This window comes from Macaca fascicularis, chromosome 3 (assembly GCF_037993035.2).
Source record: "Macaca fascicularis isolate 582-1 chromosome 3, T2T-MFA8v1.1".
Taxonomy (NCBI): Eukaryota; Metazoa; Chordata; class Mammalia; order Primates; family Cercopithecidae; genus Macaca; species Macaca fascicularis.
This window is the reverse complement of record NC_088377.1, coordinates 19,648,446-19,668,494: the sequence shown is the minus strand read 5'-3', so window position 1 is coordinate 19,668,494 and position 20,049 is coordinate 19,648,446. Positions and strand designations below refer to the sequence as shown.

Here is a 20,049-nt window from a genome sequence, read left to right as displayed (position 1 = left end):
GACACCAGGGAATGTGTAGTTTTCAAAAAGGCGGCTTTGAATTTCTATTTGCATATCCAGCATCTTAAAAAATAAAACAGTAAATTTTTAGATAAGTACTAAGACAAAAGAAAAGGACTTTGAGACTCTAGAAGCAGCAACCTGTGGAAGGCAAATAAACAGCGGATAAAAGCTAATTATCACATGTCGTTCCTGTTGGTCCGTATCTCCATGCACAGCAGAGACAGTGAAATCGCAAGCATGCATCTTCTCAGTGAGTCAGTCCACCTCCCTTCGGGTGTTGATGAAGATGACTGCCTGGGTGATGGTCAGGGTTTCATACAAGTCACATAATATGTCCAGCTTCCATTCCTCTCCTTCCACATTGATGTAGAATTGGTGGATACTCTCTTGGGTCAACTATTCCTTCTTGACAAGAATCCAAATGGGGTCCCTCATGAACTTCTTGGTCACCTCAAGCACATAAGAAGGCATTGTAGCTGACGGCAAAACTACCTTGATATTGCTGTTAAACTTTTAGAGTTTGTCAATAGATCTAGTCCCTGAATCCATGGCTTAACATTTCAACAGCTTTGTCTAGTACAAACATTTTGATGTATTTGGGAGACAGGTATCTCTGGTTAACCATATCAAACATGTGTGCAGGGGTATGCACGATGACATGGAGAGCTTCCATCAGCAATTTCATTACCTCGGTATGCACATTGGTGCCCCCAATACAGTCTTGACAGGAGGTATTCGTGTAGTCTCCAGGTGTTATGACCACCTTCTGTATCTGCTGAGCCAATTCTCTACTGGGTGCTAGGACCAAGGCCTGGGTGGCTGTTAGATCTAATTCAATCTGCTACAGAATCAATGTGGCAGATGTGGCCATTTCCCCAGTCCTGGATTGGACTTCAGTGATCACATCATAACCCTTGACACAAGATAGAATGGCTCGCTGCTGGATGGGAGAGGACTTCTCAAAACCATAGGCATAGATGCCATGGAGGAGAAACTCCTAGAGGTTCATGTCAACAAAGCTGTCAACAATCTCATTCCAGTTACTCTCAATGATGCCTTTGGGCTCCATTCCATCAGGGCCATCGTCTCAGGATTGAGAATTCTGACTCACACCTGTAATCCCAGCACTTTCAGAGGCCTAGGCAGGTGGATCACTTGAGGTCAGGAGCTCAAGACCAGCCTGGCCAACATGCTGAAAACCTGTCTCTACTAAAAACGCAAAAATTAGCTCAGTTTGGTGACACTTGCCTGTAGTCTCAGCTACTCAGGAGGCTGAGGCAGGAGAATCGCTTGAACATTTAAACCTGGGAGGTGGAGGTAGCAATGAGCTGAGATCGTGCCACTACACTCCAGCCTAGGTGACAGAGTGACAGAGTGAGATTCTGTCTCAAAAAAAAAAAAAAGGCTAATTAGTAAACCATGTTAGTGTAGATTCTTCTGGTACCACGTACAAGCCAATAAAGGTCTAAAGTTGTCTTTAGTGAACTTTACCTCTGTTCTCCCTGGTAGAAGAGTGACATTATGCCTTTTGTCTTTATGAATCTATGTCCTACTTTTATGCATGTAGAAAAGGGCAGAAATCTTTCCTGCAACTACTTCTTCATTGCCTTTAGCTCAACAATCCTTCATATTCTGGAGTAGCATATTCTGATCTCCCATACCACAAAAGATACCTCAAATGCATGACTCTATAGGTATTATGGCTCAGGTGGCATGGCTGCTTTCATTGTAACCTGAACCTGATAGGGATTCATTCCTTCTCCAGGTCCCATTTATAGCTGGGAGACTTGCATGTTACTCAGGAAATGGGTTGGAATTATTTTCTTAAATGTGTAATGTCTTGCCTCCAGAGACCAGGGAGGCCTACCAGTCACACTCAGGAATCAAAAGAATGCATGTACCATGCTTCATGACCTTGAGATTATAGTCTATTCATGTTTTCCAGGATCCCTCGAGATTGCATAGAAGAATTTTTCCAGGATTCCTTTAGATTTTATAGAAGACAAATTGGTGGCATGGATGCATTGAGAAAAAACATACCTACATCGTTTAAGTTCTTTAAGGTCTTTCTTTAAGACTGACAGTAATACATGTTGTTCTCCTTAAGATGTAATACTGCTTTTTATTCACTCTCTTGGTGAGGCAGGAATAGTTGGGCAGTTTCAAGGCTTCCACTTGAGTGTCCTCACTGTGCTAGGTCTTACCTTACAGGAGAAGCAACATTGATGATCATGCCAAAGGCCAATATGATCATTTCAATTAAACATGCTTGGACCTAAAGAAATAGCACTCAAGGGGGTCCATTTACCCAATGAATTTACTGTGACTCACAAATGGGCCAGCACTTTATCATTTCTCCTGGAATGGGAGAGTGTGATGAAATTTCAGGACCCTAGAATCAAGGTCAAAGTCCTCTATATCAGTGATTAAAAGAGTTTTTCTTAAAATGGGCCAGACAGCAAATATATTAGGATTTGAGAGACAGAGATTTTGCATCTCGAGTATTCAACTCTACTGTTGTAATGTGACAGCAACCATAGATAATGTGTAAGCAAGTGGATATGGCTGAGCTCCCAGTGCAGGGGCATTAGCTGGCCTTCACGTGGGAAGAGTGTAGCTTTTCTGCAGGCCCAGAGTGTTCGGAAAAATCTGGGGACTCACAATTTTCAAGGCATTGGCCCTTATATCGCCATATCAACTTGTAAAGTCTTCCTCCTCTTGAATAAGGACACTGACATGACTTCGCAGACTTGCTGATTTTGAGAATTCAACCTTTCTTTTATTTGTATTTTAATTTATATTTGAGAAAGAGTCTCACTCCATCACCCAGGCTGGAGTACAATGGCATGTTATCCGTTCACTTCAACCTCCACCTCCCAGGTTCAAGCAATTCTTGTGCCTCAGCCTTCTGAGTAGCTGAAATGACAGGCACACACCACTGCACCTGGATACAACCTTCCTTTTAGCTCTGCTGTTCTTATAATGAAATTGTGGGCTTTATCTTCAACTATTTCTGCCTTATGGCTATAGGAAATGAGGATCTCTTTATGTGCTGCTAAAATGCCTTATGACTCTCACACATAGCTATAAATGAATGAATTAATCACATTCAGCTTTTGTTTTCATTTTCTAAAATATTGGGTGTCCAGCAAAAATCAATCCATTTTATAAGCCTTATAGTTATTACCTTCCATGAACTCTGAAATCATGCTGCACTCATTCATGCACTTCCTTCCATCAATGAAAGTTTAACAATTGCACTAGTACTTCCTACTGGGAGCTATCTGTGCTCCACCTATCAGCCATCTGGCCAATTATACAGATGCGAATTTCTCTTTATAGTCTCTTTTTTAAGTCTACTCTTGGCATCTAAGTTTGTCTTCCTGTGTTCTAGAAATCACATGCAAAAATAGAGATTTGCATTTACTTGGTATATATAAGGGAGTGCTCTCAAGAACAACACCTGGAAGGAAGTGGAAGGAGTAGGATTAGTCAGAGTTGAACTGTGTGTGATGCTCCTGCAGCAGAAGCCTTGGTCAGTCCATGAGGAATTCTGAACCTTGCGATGACCCTTCAGATACGTCCTTTTGTACTTCTGAATTGAGCAGTCAATGAATATGTGCTTTCTCCAGCATTAGGGGAAGCAAGGTGGCTTTGCTTGGCTGAGGACAATAAGATTGCTTGCTACTAGGTTTCTCATTCTCTGTCATGCCAGTATGAACTTTTGCACATGGCATTGGCACTGGTAAGGTTTTAAAAGAATGGGCAGAATTAGATGAGACCTCTTCAGGTCTTAACTTGAAATTGGGCTAGCAACACATCTGCTGCATTCTATAGGACAGAGCAAGTCACAAGGCCAGTACATTTTTGAGAACTGGGTCAAGACTCCACCACACACTTGCAGATGTGAGAGGTTGCATTACGAAAACTCACATTCAAAGGGTATGTGTCCCACAAAGGAAGTAATTGGAGAAACTTTTATAATTAATCCACCATGTATAGAACTAAGATTTCAACTAATTATTATTTTTTCTTCCTATACATTTCATAGCTTGTTCAATCTCTAAATTTTAGGATTTTGAAATAAAACTCCTTACTAATATTTGGGGCTTCCTATTTTTTTCTCCCTTTTTCAAAACCAAACCAAAACATTCAAGGCTGTTCAAAGAAAACTATAATACATCTTTGCAAGATTGAATAGTTGAGCCAATAATACAAGACTCACTTTTCATTTTCCTTGTTAAATGTATTTTACTTGATTGCCAACCACCAAAATAAACACTGGCACAACTGCAGGATTTTGAATTCTTTCAAATAGGAACTGGAAGTAGCAGAAATAGAATTGAGGGAATGCAAGGTCAGCACGTGATTTGTGCTTATAAAGCTGCTCTGACTACTGTCCCCACTGATTTATACTTGTCACATACTGAGGGCTCAGTTGTGGCGCCAACTTTCTTTCATTATTATCTTTATTTTAAAGTGATTTGTGTGGCGGATTTAAAAAATGCATTGCAGGAAGTCAAAAATTCTAAGTAATCTTAGTGTAATTTTGGAAACAAATATGAACAATAGAGCAAGAAAAAGTTTGGCACTTGACTTCTAAGTATGGGAGATAAGATAATCTAAACAAAAAATATATCTAATGTGCTTATGAAATAATATATGTGGCAGGAATATATATATTACTACTTTTTCCTTATACACAGATATCATTAGGTAGAATATATCCAAGATCATCGATGGCCACAAGGCTAGGCTGAGTATGGTGATTATTATGTTTGTATTCTCTATTTATGTCTTATTCTTCAGTTTACTTAATAAAGCTCAGAACTTTTAAATTGTTGCTAATAGCAGTCCAATTTTTTGACATTGAAATCTCTCAGCTTTATAGCTTTATAAAACTTTATAGGCTTATCTCTGTAAATGGCAGCTGTTTCACATTCTTGGAATTTCAACTTATGAAGGTCAATGTTAAGAACCAATTCCAACTGTCTAAAATTACTCAATCTATGTTAGAATAAGAGAGATCTGAAAAATAGTTGACAGGTTAATTGTCTAGATTTCATTGTAGAAATCAGTCTACAAAAGTCCTATTGCTGACATGGCAGCTTCATTATTATTTGTGTTTGTGAGGTTTTTACTCATTTATGTAGAGGAAGACGATGTTTAAGGACAGTAGCTGTCTCCATGTGCTTTTTGTTGGAGCTGGGTATTTCTTATCAGTGTGAGGTTGATTGTGAAGACATATTTGAGAGAGAAAGCACAGGAAAACAAGCTCTTGACTGCCTTATCTTTCAGTGAGATCATGCCTCATAGAATATGTTGAGTCATTTCAACATCATTAAGTGTTACCATTTGAGTGGTGATTCTAAGCATTGACTTGAGGTCAACTGGCTATAGGGGTAAAAAAAAGTTTCATAAAGCAATATATGTAATAGTTTAGATAAATTATTAAGTGATGATGGACACAGAGTTCTATAGTTCCGAGTTTATCATAAAATATTCTAATAGGAAAAGTCTTCCCATTATCTGTGATGTTACCCAGGTCCATACCTCATGAGAATAATAATATTTTTTATTGTATAGAAATTTTGTTATTCAACACTATTTTTACCTTTCTTATCTCTTTTGTTTCACACAACAACCCAGTGAGATAGTTAAAGGGAATTTCCTCATCTTTTATAGATGAAGAAATTAGAGGTGTGGACTTTCAAAATACCCTCCATACCTGACATTCTTGAACTGGTAAGATTCTATCACAATTATATTGGCCCAAAAAAGGACAATGTGTTATTCCATACGAGGGGAGACAGAAAAGAAAGAAATAAATGCATAAATAAGATATTTTTAAGTAGTGGTACATATTATGATAAAAATGAAAGAGGGTGATTTAACCAAAAAGTAATCATTGGGCACCTCCAAACTATGTAAATACAGCTGGCCATAGGAGGGACTTAAATTTAAACTGATATTTTAATTTTATCATGAAATTATCCACGTGGAGATGACAAGAGAAATCAACCACTGCAAAACCGACCTGATACACTCAATAACCTGGGAAAAGGTCAATGTGGCTGCAGTGAGCAAAGTAAAAGTGATACAATGTGTAATCAGAGAGGCAGGTAGGGGCCAGATCCTTTTGAGGCTGGTCATCGTAAGAAGTGTGTATAGTAAGTGAAATAGAAAGCTATTGAAGGTTCTAAGCAACGAGACATCATTATCTATTTTGAATTTTTGGAAAATCATGCTATTTGGATTTTGGAGCAGGAAGTCCAGTAAGGATCTATGCATAAACAAAACAGAGACCCAGACTTGTGCTACAGTAATGATAGTGGGGAGTATTGAACTGTTAGCATAGATATTGTAGTAAAAGTGCCTGCAGATTTGCCTACAGATTAAAAGTGAGAATGAAGAGAAGAAAGGAATGAGGATTAATGACATCTAAGCATTTGGATAAATAACTGGGCAGATGATGATAACATTTATCAAGACAGGGGGAAATGGCTGAGTAGGTGACAAGGTCAAGTTGATATGCTTATTAGAATTAAGTCAAAGTGCCACATAAGTAGGTGATGTACATTTCTGAAGTTCAGGCAAGAGGTTGTTATTAATGAGGGTCTCATTGGTGGATTGCATTTAAGGCATGAGACATGAGATAAATGAGACTAGCCAGAGAAAGAGAGTACAGACAGAGAAGAGACACTGGGACACTGAGCCCCTCAGAATTTAGAGTTCCTACTGGAATGCTTTTAGAGATAAAATTACTACTGCTCTAATGTTTTCAACTTTTATTAATGGCTGTAATCCTAACAACGTATAGTAAAGTTACTTCATACTCCATGTGTATAAAATCCAAATTTTTAACTTTTTAGTATCTTGTATTAGATGCCTTGTCCTTATCCTTCAGTTTTCACCTGTATTTATTTATTTTTCCTGGCAAAGGAATTTCTTCTTGGCCATGAATGGCAAGGCAGAATGAAAAATAGTGGTATTTATAATAAGATGGTGCTTGGCACCAAACATTCTTTTACTCATGACATAATTCACTGACCACATGTTTCCTGATAGAGAAAATACCAAAAACCAAATACTGCTTCAAAGTATGTAAAAATATTCTTTCTCTTATGATCCAACAAGAAATAATTGTTTGATAAAATGAAATAACCTTTATGTGAAGACCATTAGGATGCTTATAGTTACTAGGATAAATAATTTTGCAAATATATTTCAAATGCTTCCACTGTGTAGAGTAATTGAAACTTTTTATTGCAGGTTTAGAAGATTCCATTCTTTAAAAAAGAACAGTTTCACACACACCCAGAACCACAACAATAACAACACCACCACGTGCACACGGCACAAACATTTCACAAAAAAATAAAAACAAAAAAGAAGTAACTAAGGGACAGTTGTGGTGGCTCATGCCTGTAATTCCAGCACTTTGGGGAGGCAATCTGGGAGGATTGACTGAGCCCAGGTGTTCAAGACCAGTCTGGGCAACACAGTGAGACTCTGTCTCTATTAAAAATAATAATAATGATAAAATGAAAAAGAGGTAACTAAGCTTTTGACCAAAGGGGCTTGAGAGGTCACATAATGCAAATGACTGAAATTATTCTTGTTAATTAGTATGTGAAAACCATCAGTCAATGGATTAGGTTAGACCTAGAAAACGTCTTTAAATGGGAAATGTAGCTCTGTACAAAATCCTTGTAATACTTTGCTAATTTCAAAACTAAGAAGTCTTTTGAGCTGCACATGGGACATATTTGGGTTAAACTGATTCAATTACAGTTCTCTTTGAAGACCAAGAGGCATATAATATAGCAAAAGAGTGAAGAAGTAGAAGTCAAAAATTATCAAAGTAATTGCATCTGCATTAACATTAGTCTGGGACCTGAATTCAGAAACTTTGGGACCCATAAAAGCCCCATAAGGAGCATACTTAATACTAAAGTAATATATACTGTATTTTAAGTGGAAGTGATTGTTTTATAGCTCTGCTCTATCAAGGACGTCTTTTCTCACCTTTTCTTACCCACATAGCTAGTTCTTAAGCTTTCCCCACGTTCTAATGAAAAAGAACTCCGTAAATTCAGCTCCATACAGGCTGTGAGACAGGGGGACACTGTGGCTCGGCATTTATAGTCTTTGGAAAAGTCTCTCCACTATGCCAATGCTGCTAATGGCCATGTTTCAGGTCATAATTTATTGTGCAAAGGCCAGACAGAAACTCACGGGAGGTCTCTTTTGCCTCAATGTTAATTTCTAACAAATGCAATACACTTTTCAAATTTTGAAGGAGGCAAACAAAACTCTGTTTCTTTGTATCTCTCCCACCGCAAAATTTCAAAGTTGACTTGAAGTCATACAAGGTTAGTAATTTTCTGAGTGTTTATTTTTTTTCCTATTTTCTGAAGCATTTGCTATACAGTGAAACTACTTCCAAGGAACAGGATGTTCTCCACAGCTCAAGAACTGCTGTAGCTAAGCAAATACTCATATCATCAATTACCATTTTAAAATGTCTCAGAAAACATTCTTTGAAGTAATCCTTCCTCAAATCCTATTTGAAACTGGATTCATATAATGGATAAGTGGGTAAACATTTTGTGGAATTAAATGAATGAAGGGGAAAATGAATTTTGTCACGTATAAAGTTGTTATCTTTCAAGGAATGCCTAAGTGTTACTTCTTCTCAAAATTCTGGGAAAACCAGATGGAGTATTGTTAACCAAGTAATTCCTAACTCATGGCTTGGAAGTCGGTGAGGGTTTATGAGAATTAACGTTAAGTGAAGAAAGCCACTGAAACAGTCCAGCAGATACAAAAATGTGCTTTTTAGTCACCAAATTGTACATGTTTTTATTTATCCAATCTTTCCATTTCTCTTTACCTAATATTTTGCCTACTCTTCTTCATCACAAGGACCATGTGTTACAACAATTTTGAAATCTATTAAGCAACTCACTAGTCATTCAGTGATTTGTTTTTGATTGAAGGATTAATATAATTATAAATGGAGTACAACTTACTTTCAGTGTTATATGCAACATATTCCTATTATCGATAAAAATAATCCAAATATTCTCACCCTTTCAAATTGGCATTAATACAGGAATGATATTTTTAAAATCTCACTTAATCCAAATAGTTAAAAAACAACTCTGTTTTCTGCAGTAATTCTGCTCTTGAAGTAGATGATGTAAGAATGAATTTGTAGCACTGACATAAAAATAATTAAACCAAGTAAAATATAATCTTATTTCACTCATTATCTGCACTGCTTAGTATATGATAAGGCACTAAAAACTGATGCCTAGCAAATGGATTGCAGATAAATAAATTTAGAATATCCAAAGAATCAAATATTACAGTGCACATCTTGGATTTAGATGTAATATATTAACAATTTGCAGTTTATAAAATTCTGAGATGTGAGATGATTTGGAGGCATCATCCTGTTTCTTTGTTGGATGTACTCCACACCCAGCTTGCCCAACACTGTACTTAGGTACCCGAGACGATAAGATAAGGGATGTTTTTAAAACATGCATCCCATATCTGACCTTAAATCTTAGAAGGAAACTTCAGGATTTTCTCTTTATTTATTGCTTTCTCTATTTTTCGCTTCCTTCATTTCTTCACTTTTGCTTTCCTTGTTTTGGAACAATTTTGAATATAAACCAATTTTTGATGATTTTTCTAAGATTATTTAATTTTTGGTAGGAGATACAATGTAATTGTGGTTATGAAAAAGAATGTACTATTTTTAGGCCATGGATGTTAAAGTTTTTAGAGACGTAGGGTGATATTTGTGTGCAATATATTTTCAAAAGTTTTCAAAAGTACATGCCAATGTGCCCACATAGACACACAGAGCATATTTGCTAAAGTGTTAATACATTTCAATTCTAGGTAGGGAGCATGTGGGTGTTTTTTCTGTTTCCTTCCACTCTTTTGTATTTTTGACATTTTTTATTATAAAAAGCTGGTAAAAGACAGAGATCCTATGATGATCAATTTTATGTCAACTTGACTGGGCTCTAGTAGCAATATTTAATCAAACACCAGTCCAGGTATTGCTATGAAGACATTTTGTAGATGTGATTAAGGTCTATCGTCGGTCGACTTTAAGTAAAGGGGATTATCCCAGGTTATCTGGGTGGGCGTGATTCAATCGGTTAAAAGGCTCAGTACCAGAACTGAGGTTTCCCTGAATACTAATAATTTCTGCCTGTGGAATGAAGCTTTAGTTCATGCTCTAGAGTTTCAGCATCCTTTCTTGAAGGTCTGCTCTATGGACTTTGGACTTGCCTAATCAGCCTCCACGATCATATAACCCCACTCACTGCAATAAATCCTTTAACATATAGCTCCTACTGATTCTTGTCCCCTCACTGAAACTTTACTGATACATACCCTTTCATCCAAAAGCTTCATGTATAGTTGACAGGCCATATGAGGGACTCCTAGCTTAGACTGGGGACAATGTCAGAGAAAACTGTGTAACTTCCCCAAGGAGGAGACACTTGATTCATCCGAAAACCATGTCATAATTGATAAAACTATGAAGAAATGTATTTATTTTGAGACAGAGTCTCACTCTGTCACCCAGGCTGGAGTGCAGTGGTGCGATCTCAGCTCACTGCAACCTCTGCCTCCTAAGCTCAAGGAGTCCTCTCACCTCAGCTTCCCAAGTAGCTGGGACTACAGGTGCACACCACTACACCCAGCTAATTTTTGTACTTTTTTGTAGAGACAAGGTTTCACCATGTTGCCCAGGCTGGTCTTGAACTCCTGAGCTCAAGCAATCTGCTCACCTTGCCCTCCCAAAGTGCTGGGATTACAGGCCTGAGTCACTGCACCTGGCCAGGAATTTACTTGTATACATATTTAAAACTAAATTGGTCCATTAACATAAGCAAGTTAGGTGTAGGTATTAGATGCAGGGAGTAAAAACATTTGAAGAGGGTTGCATGTCTTTATTGAATATCGTTTTGCAATGGGGTTTTCTAACAAACAGTCAATTAAACAGTGTGGAATGCACTGTGGGCAAGAAGTTGTCTTAGCAGTCTTAGGGGAACAGTCAAAACATTCAGATGTATGTTTTGTGAATGTATTTACCATTCAATTAATGTTCTATGCAGAGGATACTTAAGGTTTGCATTCCTTATGTAGATGATAGAACTACTTGTCAAATAAGATTACTTTTTCATGCTTTCAGTACAATTTAAATTTTCCTAGCATGACAGATAATCTACAAAATCCATCTACTAATTTACACATAAATTATCTGCAGAGATTGTAGATCTACAAGTAGAACATAAATTGTTTAAAATTTAATGATACAGTTATCAGCAAGCAACTTTATTCCAAGATATCCCATTTTACTCCAAAGCAGCAAGAGTAAAAAGGCAACGGGGAAGTGTAGAGGGTGGTGGTGGAGAATGGATGAAGATAAAAAGGCAAGGAATTTTGGCTGTACACTGAATAGTAGCATCATCAACCTCTAAATAATCAACAACCTGGACAAATGATTTAGCATTTGACATACGTATTTTGTCAATCCAAGTCATTTGATCTTGTCATGCCCTTTGTGGCATTCAATATATGGCCTTCAATATATCACCTCTACTTCTTGTCTTTAAACAACTGCTACTGTGAATGTAAATTTCTAACCAAAGCCTGGTGAGATTGTTTTAATGATATGAACACAAGCTATGTTTATGAAGGAAGCCTAAACATTCAGATATCTTTTATTTTAGTCAAGGAGTTAAATGAAAATCGAGAGAACAATTTATTGGCGAAATGTTTGTTTTGTCTAACCTGTATGCAAAATAACCCACAATTTTGTTTTTATTCACCCGTTGTTCAATCACAGGAAACTTTCATGGGAACCTAAAGCAAAAATTGCTGAACTATATATTTGGAAAATCAACCAACATGAATACAAAATGCCAAAATAAATAAAAATGCTTTTGTGAATACCCTCTATCGGAAGAACAGTTTCTGAAGGGAAAGACAATGTAGAAAAGCGTTAAACAAGGAGAAGTAGACTTTTTGCTGGAATTTAGCAATCTAGGTTCAGTTCTTTAGAAGGAGAGATCACAAATTGATTTTGGAAATCTGCTCAAGCTTAGAGGCTGGCTAAAGCTTTCCTGCTTTTACAATTTTAGATGCTGAGAAAAGGCATTTTCAAGACAACACTCAGAGCCTATGAGAGAGAATAACACACTCAAAATGTTGCCTAACTGAATGGATTTAATAACCTATGCTTTTACAAAACAATACTTAAAAAATGTCCCAATCTTTCTCAAAAACACCGTGGTGCATTAACTATTTGAGAAGATTTTCTTGAACAGCAACGACAACAATAAACAACATTTTTGGTTCAAGAAGATCCCTTTTCCTTATTTCCTTCTTAGGTTTTAATATAAAAGCTAAACCATAATAATCTTTCTCTTTTTTTTAATATATTATACAGAATCCAATGCATATCAACTTATTAAAGCATTATAATGAACAAGTGCTCCCAAGTGTTACTGTTTCCTGTCGTTTTCTTCTCCCAAGGTTGGTCAGAGAGGCACATTTAACGTGTGCTGCAGATCATTACTTTATCTGTAAAGACTTCTCCCGTGGGTGTGAGGCAGAAGGAGTAATTGTTGAAGTCGGGAATTGTATGTGTTCCCCACCCTTGTGATTAACTCAAACGAGAAGGGATGTGGCAAGAGCAGAGCCTGGAAAACTCAAACTTGAGATAGAAACCATGCTCTTGTTTTTCTCAACTGATTACGTTCAACGGTGCCAAATAAATAATTCTGCAAATTGGGAAGGGTGACCAGGAAAGCAGAGTGGGAAACAACTGCATAAAGAAGGAAAATCTCTATTTCTCAAAGACTCTTTTTGTAATTTAAAATGTTATTAGAGTGCCACAAAATAAGTATTTCTGTTCATGTTTTTGCCTGATGAATATATGTGTCTTCTTTTTTTAATGTTTACAATTATTTTACCTTTCTATAAAAATATTTAATTAAGGTGTATTATGTATTGGTAATTAAATCCAACAAAACTTAGATGATAATTTTAATGAATTAATGACAAAGTAAGAGAGTCATTAGGGAGTGCCTTCTAAGACATTTGCAGCCTTCATGGCCCTTTCGCCTGGATGTCAGTAACATCCCCTCTTTGATTGTGATAATCATAACATCCCTAGAGATTGGCAAGTGTCTCTCCTACAGGGCCACATTTCTCCCCCTACAGCAAACTGAGCTTTAAGGAAACAAAGCAGCAGTTAGGAAAAACAAACAACAACAACAACAAAACACTAAAAAATGATATAACTATAGAGAAATAACACAAACAAAGTCAATCTTAGAAGGTAATAGAGTGAAGAAAGACAAAAAGAAGGATGGGTGAAGAAATGGGTTTGGGGAGAGTAAATGTGTAACTGAAGGACTCAATTTTTTCCCCAAAAAAGTAAGAGCAGAACAGCTATGAAATGTGAGAGGGTGGTTAGATGCTAGTAGATTTTTAGGAGTTTGATAAAGGACATGATTAAGCTTTTGCAAAAATAACTTGCCAAGGAATATTGAGGAGCAGCTGAGTTTGAATAATAAGCTGAAGTGGTGCCAATCAGCAAGCTGATGAAATATTCTCCAGCAATGTTCAACCTCAAGGGAATCAATACATAGAAAACAAATGGTGAGACTGATCAGAGTTTGAGGTTTTAACAGGGCAGGTGTGGTTCTGGAATTAGATGGAAAGAAAGAGATCCCAGGTTAGAATGTAGGTAAAATGATTGATGATTAGATCCAGGCTGGGTTGCCAGGAAGAGAATGAGTGATAACGGAAAAACTGGGAAAAAAAGCCAGGGAATTATTAAGTGTTTGGAGGTTTTGATAAATTCCAAAAATATGCTTCATGTAACTAATAAAGTGAGACAAGTAAAACTCTAAAAAATGCAGTTATTAAGAGGGTTGGGTGTATGTATATTAATCCAAGGAACAGAGCCCCTCCTATTGGAAATATACAAACAGTCTCTGTGCATTGCATAAGTACTGACTTGAGTGTTTAGACACTCCCCTTACCAATATCTGTTTGTATATGTGTGTGTGTATTTATATATATGTATATTAAATATATCTATCTTTTATCTATCTATCTACCTCTAGCTAACATTTGAGAGTTTCGTTAATATTTTTTTTTAAATCATTGACTTCTTACATCATGGTGAAGGAAAGTAAATGTGTGTTTGTAATCTGTATGTTAATCAAGTAGGACTCATTAGAGCTAATAGAGAGTTTATTTTTGTCTTTTATTGTCTCTTTAAAGTTGTACAGAGGATAATTTTTTTCTCTACCACTAGATTAAAGTGTGGGGAGGATGCTAGAATTTCTGGTCACTTTTAGATGCCACTTTAAGTGGCAAACACAGTCTCATCTTTTCAGCAAATTAAAGTGTCCATAGATATATAAGGTAAGAGTGTCAGGAGGGAGCGTCTTCTAAGACATTTGCCAGCATTCATGACCCTTTCCCCTAGTTGCCCGTAGTATCACCTCCTTAGTTATGATAATCATAACATCTCCACACATTGGCAAGTGTCTCCTACCAGGCCAAATTTCTCCCCCTACAGCAAACTCACCTTTAAGAAAAAAAAGCAATGGCAGTCAGAAAACAATTAAAAATTTAAAAAAAAAAAAAAAACCTAAAAAAAGAAAAGATGTAACTATGCCGGCCGTGGTGGCTCCTGCCTATGATCCCGGTGGCTCCTGCCTGTGATCCCAGCACTTTGGGAGGCCGAGGCGGGGGGATCATGAGGTGAGGAGATCGAGACCATCCTGGCTAACACACTGAAACCCCATCTCTACTAAAAATACAAAAAATTAGCTGGGCATGGTGGCACGTGCCTGTAGTCCCAGCTACTCTGGAGGCTGAGGCAGGAAAATTGCTTGAACCTGGCAGGCAGAGGTTGCAGTGAGCTGAGATCGCACCACTGCACTCCAGACTGGGCGACAGAGCAAGACTCTTTCTCCAAAAAAAGGAAAAAAAGGATATAACTATAAAGAAACAGCACAAAGAAAGTCAGTCTTAGAAGGTAAGAGAGTAAATGAAGACAAAAAGAAGGATAGGTGAAGATATATTATTTGAATCTCTATTTTAGATAATTTGCCTTTCTATTTCTCTGTCAGCTAGGATCAGCCTCAGGAGGGCTGTGGCTGTCAGAAAAATTAATTGGAGTGGGCTTCACTATTCTTGTCACTCAATCCTAACCCTGCTGATAGATGCTACTTCTAATCCCTAAGGATGGTATAAAGGGAGAGAAGATGCAAAAGGAGGCAGAGAGCATTCCTCCTTGCCTCGCACAACTGCATGTAGCCTTCATATGTCCTGTATCTAGCAGGTGTTTAAAGCTGTGGCTTCTCTTGCAAGGTATTTTGTGAATTCTTTAAAGGCAACTAGTTGGTTTCCTTAGACTATAGCTTCCATGATGTAAGTGATGACTCTCTGTTGCCTTGCCACTGTCGATCTGCTTTAGCTTTCTCCACCAAGAGCCACTTACTGTTGTAATCTTGGGACTACAGGATGCTGCCCTTCTGGGTAGGGATCATTTTGGATGACCTCCAGGCTAATGATCCTTCTTTAGGTGTCACATCCAGTCACTGGGATGCATGCATTTTGACCTGCCTGTCAGCAGCTGGAAGTGCAGTTCCTTTCCAGCTGCAGCTCCCTACTCTGCTGCCAAGAATACGTTTTCTTCCTCTGGCATGAGTCAAGCATCTGTTTCCCACTGGAGGGAATATGTGTCGAGCTTTCTGAGTGTGCCTATTCGAACCCCTCTACTAGGCTTGGGATGAGGAAGCAATGTCTGCACCCCAAGCCTTTGTGGGAAAGGATAGTGAGAGTCCCAGCACAGCAGTCCTGTTCCCAAAATCCCACTCTGGACTCTGCAATTACCCGCACCCTCTCGCCCTTTTAATTGGAGTAAGAAGCATCCGGATGAGGAACCCAAGTACTATGTAATAGGTTCTCATGTATTTTCATTGAACACTTAATTATAAGTTTTCACCCTGCTTCTGAGTTCACTTATTTTGAATTCGACATGTAAGTGAGGTATTGTGGTAATTGTCTTTCTGTGCTTGGCTTATTTCGCTTGCCATAATGTCTTGCCGGTTCATCTATGTTGTCACACACAGCAGGATTTCCTCTTTTTTAAAGGTTGAATAATATTCCACTGTGTATGTGTACCACATTTTCTTTATGTATTTATCTGTTGATGAACACAGGTTGATTCCACACCTTGGCTTTGTGAATAGTGCTGCAACAAAGGTGGGAGTGTAGCTATCTCTTCAATATGCTGATTTAATTTCCTTTGGATATACCGTATACCCATTAGTGGGATTACCGGATCATACAGTAGTTCTATTTGTAATCTTTTGAGAAACCTCCACACTGTTTTTCCTAATGGCATTCTCCGAAACAATGTACAAGGGTTCCCATTCCTCTACTTTCTCACCAACGCTAATGTTTCATGTTTTTGATCATAGCATTCCAACAGCTATAAAGTGATATCTCTTTGTGGTTTTAATGTGCATTTCTCTGAGGATTTAAAAGTGCCATTTTTTTCATATACTTGTTGGTCATCTGTATATCTTCTTTTGAGAAATGTCTATTCAGGTCTCTTGCCACTTTTCTAATTGGGCTATTTGAATTCTCACTGTTGAGGCATTTGAGTTCCTTATAGTGTGGATATTAACCCCTCATCAGATGTATGGCTTACAAATATTTTTTCCTATTCTCTGCATTGTCTCTATGCTCTATTGACTATTTCCTTTCTGTCCAGATGTTTTTAGTTTGATGGAATTCCCTTTGTCTATTTTTATTTTTGGTGCCTGTGCCTTTGAGTTAGTCTTACTTTTTAATATTTGCCCCTTCTAATATTTGTGTGGAAAGAAATTTTGAATGAATGTTTTCAGCACAAAGAAATGCTAAATATTTGAGGTGATTAATAGGCTAATTACCCTGACTTGATCATTATACATTGTATACATGTATAGAAATATCACTCTGTACCATAAACCTGTGTACAACTATTATGTCGCAATTAAAAATAAAGTAAAATATTTTTAAAAGGTAAATTAATGATAATTATGGGTTTGACCATTTGAGGACTATTGAGGAAAAAAGTCAGAAAGCCCCATGAGCTTATCACTTAATAGAAGAATTTAAAAACCTAGATGCTATAATAGATAGTTTTAAAAAAACTAACAAAATTTAAAAACACAGGCTATAATGTTTTGATTAAATTTATATACTCAAAATTCTAGTCCTCAGAATCTATATTATAGGAGTGAAGTAATTGTATGAAAAGATAAATGTTGAAGGATATTTATTTTAGCATTGTTCATTGTGGCAAAATAATAAATAAAATAAAAATGAATGCTCACTCATTTATAACAGGAATACTGAATAAATTTCAGTGCATTCCGAGCATGAAGCCATTGAAAAAGCATAAATTAAAACTACAACAGTTGAATTATAGGCATTTCCATAATATATTATTGACTGATAAATACAAGTTTCAGAAAAGTATAAAAAACATAATCTTGATTTGGTTTAATCATAAAAAATATTTTTTGTATTTTTTTTGTTTTCTTATGAAAAAATCTATTTGGAGATGTTAATAAAAATAGTATTATGCTTGTGAGGATATTTACATAGTCCAAAATGTATTATTTCCCTTGTCAAAACACATTTCTCAGTTTGATTTCACGGTTTGGGTTGGATAGTAATCAGTAATTTCATGATGATCATTTTTAGTGTGATGATGTGATACTCCAATACAGAGATAAGCCAATTTTCTTTGTTTGAAGTCCACTTTGTCCAATATACATAGCTAATCCAGCTTTATTTTGACTATTATTTTCATGAACATGATATACCTTTCTCCGTCTGGCAATCTGCCTTTCATTTTATATGTTTAACCATTTATATTTAATATAATTATTAAAATGTTTGGATTTAAAACTGCCATTTTATTATTTATTTTATATTTGTTCCCTCTGTTATTTATTCAAGTTTTTCCCTTACTGTGTCCTCTTTTGTATCATTTAAACTTTCTTTTTCATTCAATTTTAATTTGTGGTGTATTCATTTATTTATTGTGTATTTTTAAATTTATAGATGGAGTCTCGCTCTGTCGCCCAGGATGGAGTGCAGTGGTGTGATCTCAGCTCACTGCAACCTCTGCCTCCCGAGTTCAAGCCATTCTCCTGCCTCAGCCTCCCGAGTAGCAGGAATTACAGGCGCCGCCACCATGCCCGTCTAATTTTTGTATTTTTAGTAGCGGACGGAGTTTCATCATATTGGCCAGGCTGGTCTCAAAAAACTGACCTCATGTGATCCACCCGCGTTGGCCTCCCAAAGTGCTGGGATTACAGGCGTGGACCACTGTGCCAGCCTTAACTGTGTTTTTAATAATGTCCTTTGTCTTTTTGTGGTTATTTTTAACATTTGTTCCAGGAATTACAGTATGTTACAGGCAGCAAATTTACGTAGGTCTGCAGCAACCTCAATTCTTGCCTCCTCAGAAGAAAGAATTGGACTGAGGGGCATTAGGCAGAAAGAGAGCCCTAGCCAAGTTCTAGAGCAGGCGCGAAAGTTTATTACAAAGCTTTAGGGAGGCTGAGGCAGGAGAATGGCGTGAGCCCGGGAGGCGGAGCTTGCCGTGAGCCGAGATCGCGCCACTGCACTCTAGCCTGGGCGGCAGAGCCAGGCTCCATCTCAAAAAAAAAAAAAAAAAAAAAAAGGTTTTAGAGCAGGAATGAAAGGAAGTAAAGCAGGAGACTTGAGAGATCACAGGCGCAGTTTCACCTTTTGACTTGGAGTTTTATATTTTGGCATGCTTCCGGGATCTTGTCTCACTTCTCCGCTGATTCGTCCCTTGGGGTGGGCTGTCCGCATGCGCAGTGGCCTGCTAGCCCTTGGGAGGGGAGCATAGGAAGTGTATTTACTGGAGTTGTATGCATGCTCACTTGAGGCATTCCTCACTGACCAGTCAAATATCTCTAGAAGGTCATATACCAGTTAAACTCTGCCGTTTTGCCTCTTACTGTGCACGATTGAGCCTACTCACCCAACTCCGACATTGTATTGGGAAGCTGCTAATCACCTTTCAGGATTTTTCTATCTATTGGGAGACTGCCGCTCTCTGGCGCCAGCTGCAACCAATTATTATTTGAGCGAACCAGTGTAAATACCACCTGACCATCATCTAATGGTTGCCTGACATTCCTGGTGGGGACACGGGGGTGCTTCTCTTGCCCTGCTCATGTCTAACTCCTACTATAACAAATATGCATACATACTTACATTTGTAATGCCCAAGTAAAATCAGTATTTCACCACTGCATGTGGAATTCAGAAAGCTTACCAGACTTTGGGTCTCTTTATTCTCCTTTATGTTGAGTTGTCTTATGTATTACAACTGTGTAGAATTAAAATACTATCAACAGTGTTATAATTTCCTTTCCACTCTCAAACATGTTTTAAACACTTAAGAGGAAAATGATAGTCTATAACATTTACCCAATAGTACAATTTCTGTTGCTGTAGTTTCATTACTAATGTTTCAAGTTTCCGTCTGGTATTCTGTCCAAAGAAGGTCCTTTAAGGCTGGGTGCAGTGGCTCATGCCTGTAATCCTAGCACTTTGGGAGGCCGAAGTGGGTGGACCACCTGAGGTCAGGAGTTGGACAGCAGCCTGGTCAACATGGTGAAACTCTGTTTCTACTAAAAATACAAAAAAATTAGCTGGGTGTGGTGGCACGCGCCTGTAATCCCAGCTACTCAGGAGGCTGAGGTGGGAGAATCGCTTGAATCTGGGAGATGGAGGTTGCAGTGGGCCGAGATTGCGCCATTGCACTCCAACCTGGGCAACAAGAGCAAAACACCATCTCAACAACAACAACAACAACAACAACAACAAAGTCCTTTAATGATTCTCTTAGTAGAGATCTGCTGGCAATTAATTTTCTTAATTTCATTA

The 20,049-nt window shown here is 37.6% G+C and overlaps 1 long non-coding RNA gene and 1 pseudogene across 2 annotated transcripts in view; one reads left to right on the top strand and one right to left on the bottom strand.

Moving 5' to 3' along the window:
• The window catches only part of LOC123572397 (uncharacterized), a 227,838-nt gene that overhangs the window by 122,055 nt on the left and 85,734 nt on the right, over nt 1–20,049 (top strand). The window lies entirely within an intron of this gene.
• On the bottom strand, nt 88–18,966 carry LOC102146638 (eukaryotic initiation factor 4A-I pseudogene; annotated as a pseudogene).